At 59.3% G+C, this 7,153-nt stretch overlaps 1 pseudogene; it reads left to right on the forward strand.

Moving 5' to 3' along the window:
• The first annotated feature begins 778 nt into the window (after positions 1-778).
• On the forward strand, positions 779-5,882 carry LOC122690566 (annotated as a pseudogene).
• The last annotated feature ends 1,271 nt before the right edge of the window (positions 5,883-7,153 follow it).

A 7,153-nucleotide genomic window follows, 5' to 3' on the forward strand; every position in this document is an offset into this window, starting at 1 on the left:
GTGCTCTGGAACAACCCAGAATAGGGTAGGGAGGGATGTGGGTGGGGCTTGACGATGGACGGAACACATTGATACCTATGACTCACTAATGTTCATATATGGCAGAAATCATCACAATATTGTGTAGCATTTATCCTCAGGTTAAAATGAAGGATAAATACATTTTGAAAGAAAACATGAAAGAACAAGGGACTCTACTCAGTGATCTGTGGTGACCTAAATGGGAAAGAAATCCAAAAATGAAGTGATATATGTACAGATGAAGTTGATTCAGTTTGACTGACTTACAGCAAACAAAATTGTAAAGTGACTATAGCTCAATAAAAAAATGTTTAAAAATATGACAAGTCAACTGCAGTTGAATGAATGAATAATATGAATGAATAACAATAACAATGAATAAATAAATAGTTCCCCTGTTTGCAATACATATGTCCTTGAGGACATTATGCTAGGTAAAATACTTCAGTTAGCAGAAGACAAAAATTTTATAATCACATGACAGTGTTAAAATACCTGAGTTATAGAAACAGAGTGGAATATGGTTTATGAGCTAGTGGAAATAGACCATGATGGTCCAGGTTACCAACTTTTAGTCATAGGTTAAATAATCTCATCATGGAAGACTGTAATAGAAGCAGAATGGACATGGAATGGCGGCCCTTATGACAAGAAGACAAGTGAAGTTTGAAGTCCAGCTCCACCAACAGTCAGCCTCTCAGCAGAGTGTAGTGAAGGTCTCTGGCCTTGGGCTGGGTAGTGAACAGCAGAGTTGAAGATGGCCGGGTATGGTATGGGGATCTCGGTAAGAGGAGGGCACAGAGAACTGAGAGTTGCCTCCTCAGCTGGTACTGGGCACTGGTGGGAGGACCAAGCATGGGTGCTGTATGAATGCACCCAGACAGCATAGCCAGCCTGCACAGGGACACCGTCCTCCTAACCAGGACCTTGGAAGGTGAAAGTCAAATTGGGGCCTTTCCTTTCAGGATAGGGAATAATATTTGTTTCCATGGAGGTTTACAGGAACACCATTACCTGACCCTGACCTTACCACAAGAACAGAGGATCTACAGGAAGAAGTTTGCAACAGCTAATCACACACCCTTCCCTCACCTTTCCTGTAAGTGGGCTTTGCTGAAAGCTTTGGGCAAGTTACCCTTTTTAAAGTCGTAAATCACCCAATCCCTTGCATGCCCTGCAATAAAAATCTGTTAATCCCTCTGTTGACTCTTAAAATTTTTAAGTGGGGGGTGTTGCTTCCTGACCCTAATGGCCCCATTTTAACTTGATCACCTCTGCAAAAATCCCCCCCTTCCAAACACGGTCACAATTCTGCAGTCACCCTCATACGTTAGGGCTCCAACACATGAATTTGTGGGGTCACATTCAGCCTAAGAGCACCCATACCATCTGCTCCTTCTCCACCAGCTTTTGTGTCTCTGGGCTCATCACTAACTGCACCTCCTGGACCTGTGAGTAGGGTGAGAAGGGGGTGTCTCCTGACGTCACCACCCGCTCCCTCCCTGCCAGAGTGCGTCTGTGCAGGGGTGGGTGGTAGCACTGGGGATGAAAGCTCTCTGGAGGGGCGGGAGCAGGGAGGGTCAGCCTGTCCTCTGCACCGCACTCTGCCCACCCTGCACCCTCTGGGCCCCTTCAGCCTCCACTGTCCTCTCTGCCTCTCCCTGCTGCACACCGCAGGTCAGCCCACGTGGTCACCCTGGACCCCATGGAGGGAGGGCTCTGCCTCTTGTGGCCCAGTCCAGTGCCATAGACACAGCTTCTGCATGGGGTCCCCTGGCAGGCCACTGTCCAGCGTGGCCCTGCTGCCCATGCTGGCCTCAGCACCCCCTCTTTGCCCAGGTCCTGAGGCAGAGGAGGAGCCCTGCCTCCTGCTGGAGTGTGACCGTGAGTCCCATGGAGCCCTGACATGCCCACTGCCTTGCCCCAGCCAAGCCCAGCCCCTCGCCACTGCTTCCTCTTCTATTCCCCAGGAGCTGGAGGCTGGGGCCCTTGGGGACCCTGGTCCAGCTGTAGCTGGAGCTGTGGGGGGAGGCAGTCTCCGGAGCCAGACCCGAGACTGTGACCAGCCCCTACCCCAGGGACTGGAGGATTACTATGAAGGGCCTCGGATGCAGGGGGTGGCCTGCCAGGCTCTACCGTGCCAAGGTACCTGCCAGGGATGGCAATGGGGGTCAAGGAAGAGAGGGGGGAAAACTTCGGGGGGCATTCTGGGGAGGCCGGCGGGGAGGTGGGGGGTCGGGGGAGTGACCCGCACAGCTGTCTACCCACGCGGTGCCCTTCCCCGCAGTGACCAACTGCACCGCCATTGAAGGGGCCAAGTACAGTGCCTGTGGTCCTCCTTGCCCTCGATCCTGCGATGACCTGGTGGTGAGTCTGGGCTCCTGACAGTCACGTTTCCAGATGGCAGGGTGTGGCCCCTCTGACCTGGGGCTGTCCACAGTTGGAGGAAGGATAGGGATCAGCACCCAGCCGGCCTGGCTCCTGGTTCTAGAAAGCAGCGGGAGTGAGCCTCATCCAGCTGCCCTTGTCCTCCTTACTGCATATATGTTTCTCGGTTGACATGTTTTATGATAGAAACGGCAGGAACACACAGGAAAAGGGCAGTCCTCTTGGTGGACCATCCAAAACACTCCGCGTGGGGCAAGTTGGTGTGCAGACCTTGACCCTGTGCGTGCACGAGGGCGCACGTCTGTTCCGGGGCAGGGGCCAGTCCAGGACCATGGAGAGGAATCCAGGCCGGCCTCCGGCGAGGGGTCACTGTCGAGTGGCGCCTGCGCAGTGGCGAGGAAGTGGTCCCGTGTCATAAGATGCTGGAGCAAACAGCTAGGGCGAAGGGACGGCGCTTTGAGAAGCCCTGCTCGGGCCTGTCCAAGGAGGATGGGAGGCTCCACACGGAGGCGGGAGGACCAGGACACGGTGCCTGGTCCCGGCCTCTCCCAGGGAGCCCCTGCACCTTCCCAAACGCCCACTGCTCCCGCCAGCTATCTGGTCCCTGGCTCCCTCCATCCTAGGAGATCTGGGAAACTCCAGTGGAGACTCAAGATAAACTGTTTAGAAAAGACAGCTATGAACCAGAGCATCGGACTCCCCCTGCTCTGGCCCCCACAGCCTCCTTCTTCACTTCATCGTGGCTCCCAGGCACCCACTTCATCCTGCAGCAGTCCCCTTGGGCCCCTCGCTTTCCACTGACCCAGGCCCTCCCTTCCTTGTCCCCCAGCACTGCGTCTGGTGCTGCCAGCCCGGCTGTTACTGCCCCCCAGGCCAGGTGCTGAGTGCCGAGGGCACCGTCTGCGTGCAGCCCGATCACTGCAGCTGCCTGGACCTGCTGACCGGGGAGCAGTACCGTCCGGGGGCCCAGCTGGCCAGGCCCGACAGCTTCAACGACTGGTGAGGGCCGGGAGTGTGGCGTGCAGGCAGGATGCCATGGGTGAGGGCAGGGCTAGTCCACTCCGTGGCTCACACACCCAAGCTCTCCCAGTCTCAGCTGTTGCACGCTAGGCTCCCATAAGTCCTGAGAAGATGAGGCAGGTGCCCAAACCCCTGGTCTGAATGTGGGGAAACTGAGGCAGCCAGCTTTGGGGGTCTGGGAGACTTCAGAGAGCTGGACGTGTGCTTTGAGAGGGCAGGGGGTGGCGATGTGGTGCTTCCTCCTGCTGTCTGGCCTCCTTCAGCTGCAGACGACCTGTGGTCACTTCCCCATAGGACCGAGTCTTTAAGATGCCTGAGAGTGCATTTGGTGTGTCAGGGAGCAGGGTCTGGAGGTGCTGGAGAGTGGGGAGGGGGACTGAGACCTCAGAGGACAGTGGAGGTGCAGGAGAGGGGAAGGGGAGGCAGATGGGGAGGGGCATATGTGGAGGGCACAGCGTGAGTGAGCTGCCCTCTCTATGTGCCTGTTTGCCCTGCCCAGCATCTGCTCCAAGGGCCAGCTCACCTGCACAGACCTGCCTTGCCCAGGTATGTATCCCGCTCAGAACAAGGTGAGGAGAAGCAGTCTGAGGGTGCAGTGAGGGCTGGGACCGGGGATGGGATGGCTGCACCCCAGGGCTCACCATTCACCCCCACAGAGCCTGGCGCCTGGTGCCCATGGTTGGAGTGGACAGCATGCTCCCAGCCCTGCTGGGCCCAGACGAGGACCTGCTCCAGGGCCTGCAGCTGTCTGGCGCCACAGCATGGCGGGTCCCCGAGCCCCGGGGAGGCGGGGAGGCAGGGGCCCAGCATCAGAGGGAGGCCTGTGCCACCCCCCCCCCCCCAAGTGCCCTGGTGAGATGCCCCACTGGGTGGCTCCAATCCCAGCGGGCTGGGACCTCTCAGGCCTCCCAAGGCAAAGAGGTGCTTTTGTATTCTGCCACAGTGGATGGATCCTGGAGCCCATGGGGACCATGGTCTCCCTGTGACATGTGCCTGGGGCAGTCCCATCCCTACATGTAGGGATGGCCCCCCTACATGTAGCTGGGCCCCCACACCTCTGAGGGAGGCCGGCCCTGCCCTGGGGGCCACAGGCAGAGTTCCCCCTGCCAGGGCAATTCTACTCAGTGCACGTGTGAGGACTTCTGTGGAGATGGTGGGTGGTGGTGGTGGCTTGTAAGGCTAGGAGTTTTGACCCTCTGCATGTGGCCCTCTCCTTTGCATACACACATGCATGCCACTTCCTTTGAGGGAGAGCCCTTAGGGCACTCACCCCATGGAACTGGGCGAGTGAAGGTCCTAACAGGTGATGGGCATGGTGGCAGGGCTGGTCACTCAACTCTTGGGAACCCCTGCCCCAGGATGGACTACCTCCCAAACCTACCCACTCTGCTTCCCTCCTGCTGCAGACTGTGCAGGTAGCCAGGGTCTTCTCCCCTATGGGCAGCCCTGCCACCGCTCCTGCGAGGACCTGTCCCCCTGGGGTCATGTGCCAGCCAGACTCGATGGGCTGCCAGCAGCCCAGCTGTGGGTGACTCCCGGGCCAGCTGTCCCAGGATGGCCTTTGTGTTCCCCCTGCCCAGTGCTGCTGCCAGTACCAGCCTGGAGCCATGGGTCAATGTCTCCCCCAACCCGCCCCCCAAACACAGCAGTGCCCTCTCGCCTGGCCCCTTCCACTCTGCCCACAGGGGCCAGCCTGGGAATGTGGGATGGGAATGGGCAACTCCTGTGTCCTGGGGCTGGTGCCCGTTGGGGCTTCTGTGTCCTCCACCCACCAGGACCCTGGTTCCCATGGATGGAGACAGTGGGGTCGAGCCCTGAGCAGGGTTGGTAATTGGCTGAGCCGTCAGAAGTGCCCGACCCCCTCCTGTGCCTTCAGCATCCCTGAGAACCAGAGCCACTCTGCAGGGTTTGGGCTCAGCTCCTGGGAGGGCCTGGAGCCCAGGGAGGTGGTGACAGGGCCGTGTGACAACTGGTGACCCAAGAGCGCCCAGGAGGCGTGGGCTGGCAGCCGGGCAGGAGGGCCCCCGGGGAAGCAGGCAGGGCCCTGTCTTCTGAAGCCCCGCCCTTGTCCCCAGCACCTGCGTGGCGGGCATCCTACAATACCAGGCGGTGCCTGCATGCCCCGGGCCGGGGGTGTGGGGTTCCTGGGGCCCCTGGGAGGACTACAGCATCTCATGTGGCGGAGGGGAGCAGCTGCCTGGGGCCTGCCCGCCAGAACCGCACCTGCCGCACCCAGGTCTGCAGAGGTGAGCCCTGGCCCAGGCTCTGTCTGGGCACTCCAACTTCACTCCCAATCCCCATCCTGGCCTTTGACTCTGACTCGCAGGTTGCCTTTTGACCGCTCCCATCCCATCCGCCACATGCCCCCCTCACACAGTCCAGTGGTGGGCAAACGGAGGATGAAGCAGGCGGATTTGGGGCCACAGGAGACTGTAGGAGCGGGCGTGACCTAGGGCCCAGCCCAGGGAGGGTGTGGTCCGCATGACTCTGGGGGCCACTGGAGGGGATGGGCACTGGGGTGAGTGGAGGTGGGCACAGCAGGCCAAAAGGGCAGTGTGGCCCCAGCACTAATTCAGGGGTCCTCTTCAGAGGCAGGCTGCCCTGCCGGGGGTCTGTACCACAAGTGCCAGGCTGGTGAGGGGTGCCCCTTCTACGCCCACTTCACCAGGAAGGTAGGCTGCTTCTCTGCCAGCTGCGAGGAGGGCTGTCACTGCCCCGAGGGCACCTTCCTGCACCGCTCGGCCTGTGTCCCGGTTAGGCGTCCCCCTGACAGGAGCCCAGGGCCCTCCTCTCATCGGTCAGCTCTCACCTCTGCAGACCCCGTGGCCTCTGGACGGCCTCTAAGTGTCCTGACTTAGAGCTGGTGGCCCTGAGCCCCTGGGCAGGGGAAGGGAGTCAGTGGACAGTTCCCAGCAGAGGTAGACTCAAATGCAGGTGTCCCCATTCCTGGTTCAGGCCCTTTACACCTCCCTCACTCCCCTTCCCATGGGTCCCATCCTTGAATGGCCTCTGTTGACCCTGCTGTGTCCTGGCTCAATGATCTGATCAGGAAAGAGCCTGGCCAGCTCCAGTCAAGCCATAGCCTTACACTGCTCATGGTCAGCCCCCTGACGCAGGTACACAGTCCAACTTGCTACTGGAAGTTCAGTCTCAGGGCCCAGAGCTGTATGGAGTCTCCTTCCCACCCATTTCCTTCTCCCCACCCCACTTCCAAGGATGTCCGCAGGCGGCGGTGGGCAGAGGACTGGCCCCCGGCAGGTGGCTCCAGCCCGTGTCTCTGCACTTCCTCCCCTACCCCAGGAATGCCCCTGTGTGCCCACCGCCTCAAGCTGCAGGAGCTGGAAGCTGCAGGCACTGAGCCAGGGGCTCACCTGTCTGTCCTGGGAGAGGAGGGTCAGCCTCTTGGGCCTGGCTGTGAGTTGGGCTTGGGTCAGAGCCTCAATACAGACTGTCACAACTGGTGAGGGGGTGGGAGATTTGGGTTGGGGGAATTTGAGGGCACCCCTGAGCACCCCTATATATATCCCTCCCCAGGGGGCCACACCCTTATACAGTATGAGGTTAGCAAGTGACTCCCCCAGCCAATGGTGACACTGGGTGAGCCTTGACATCACAAAGGCCCATCCTGACACCTCTGGGGGAGGATGGGGAGAAATTCAGATGGTTTGCTGGGATAAAAGAGGCATTTTAAGTGTCCCTCACGAGCACGCTAAACTCACCTGCA

This window comes from Cervus elaphus, chromosome X (genome assembly GCF_910594005.1).
Source record: "Cervus elaphus chromosome X, mCerEla1.1, whole genome shotgun sequence".
Lineage (NCBI taxonomy): Eukaryota > Metazoa > Chordata > Mammalia > Artiodactyla > Cervidae > Cervus > Cervus elaphus.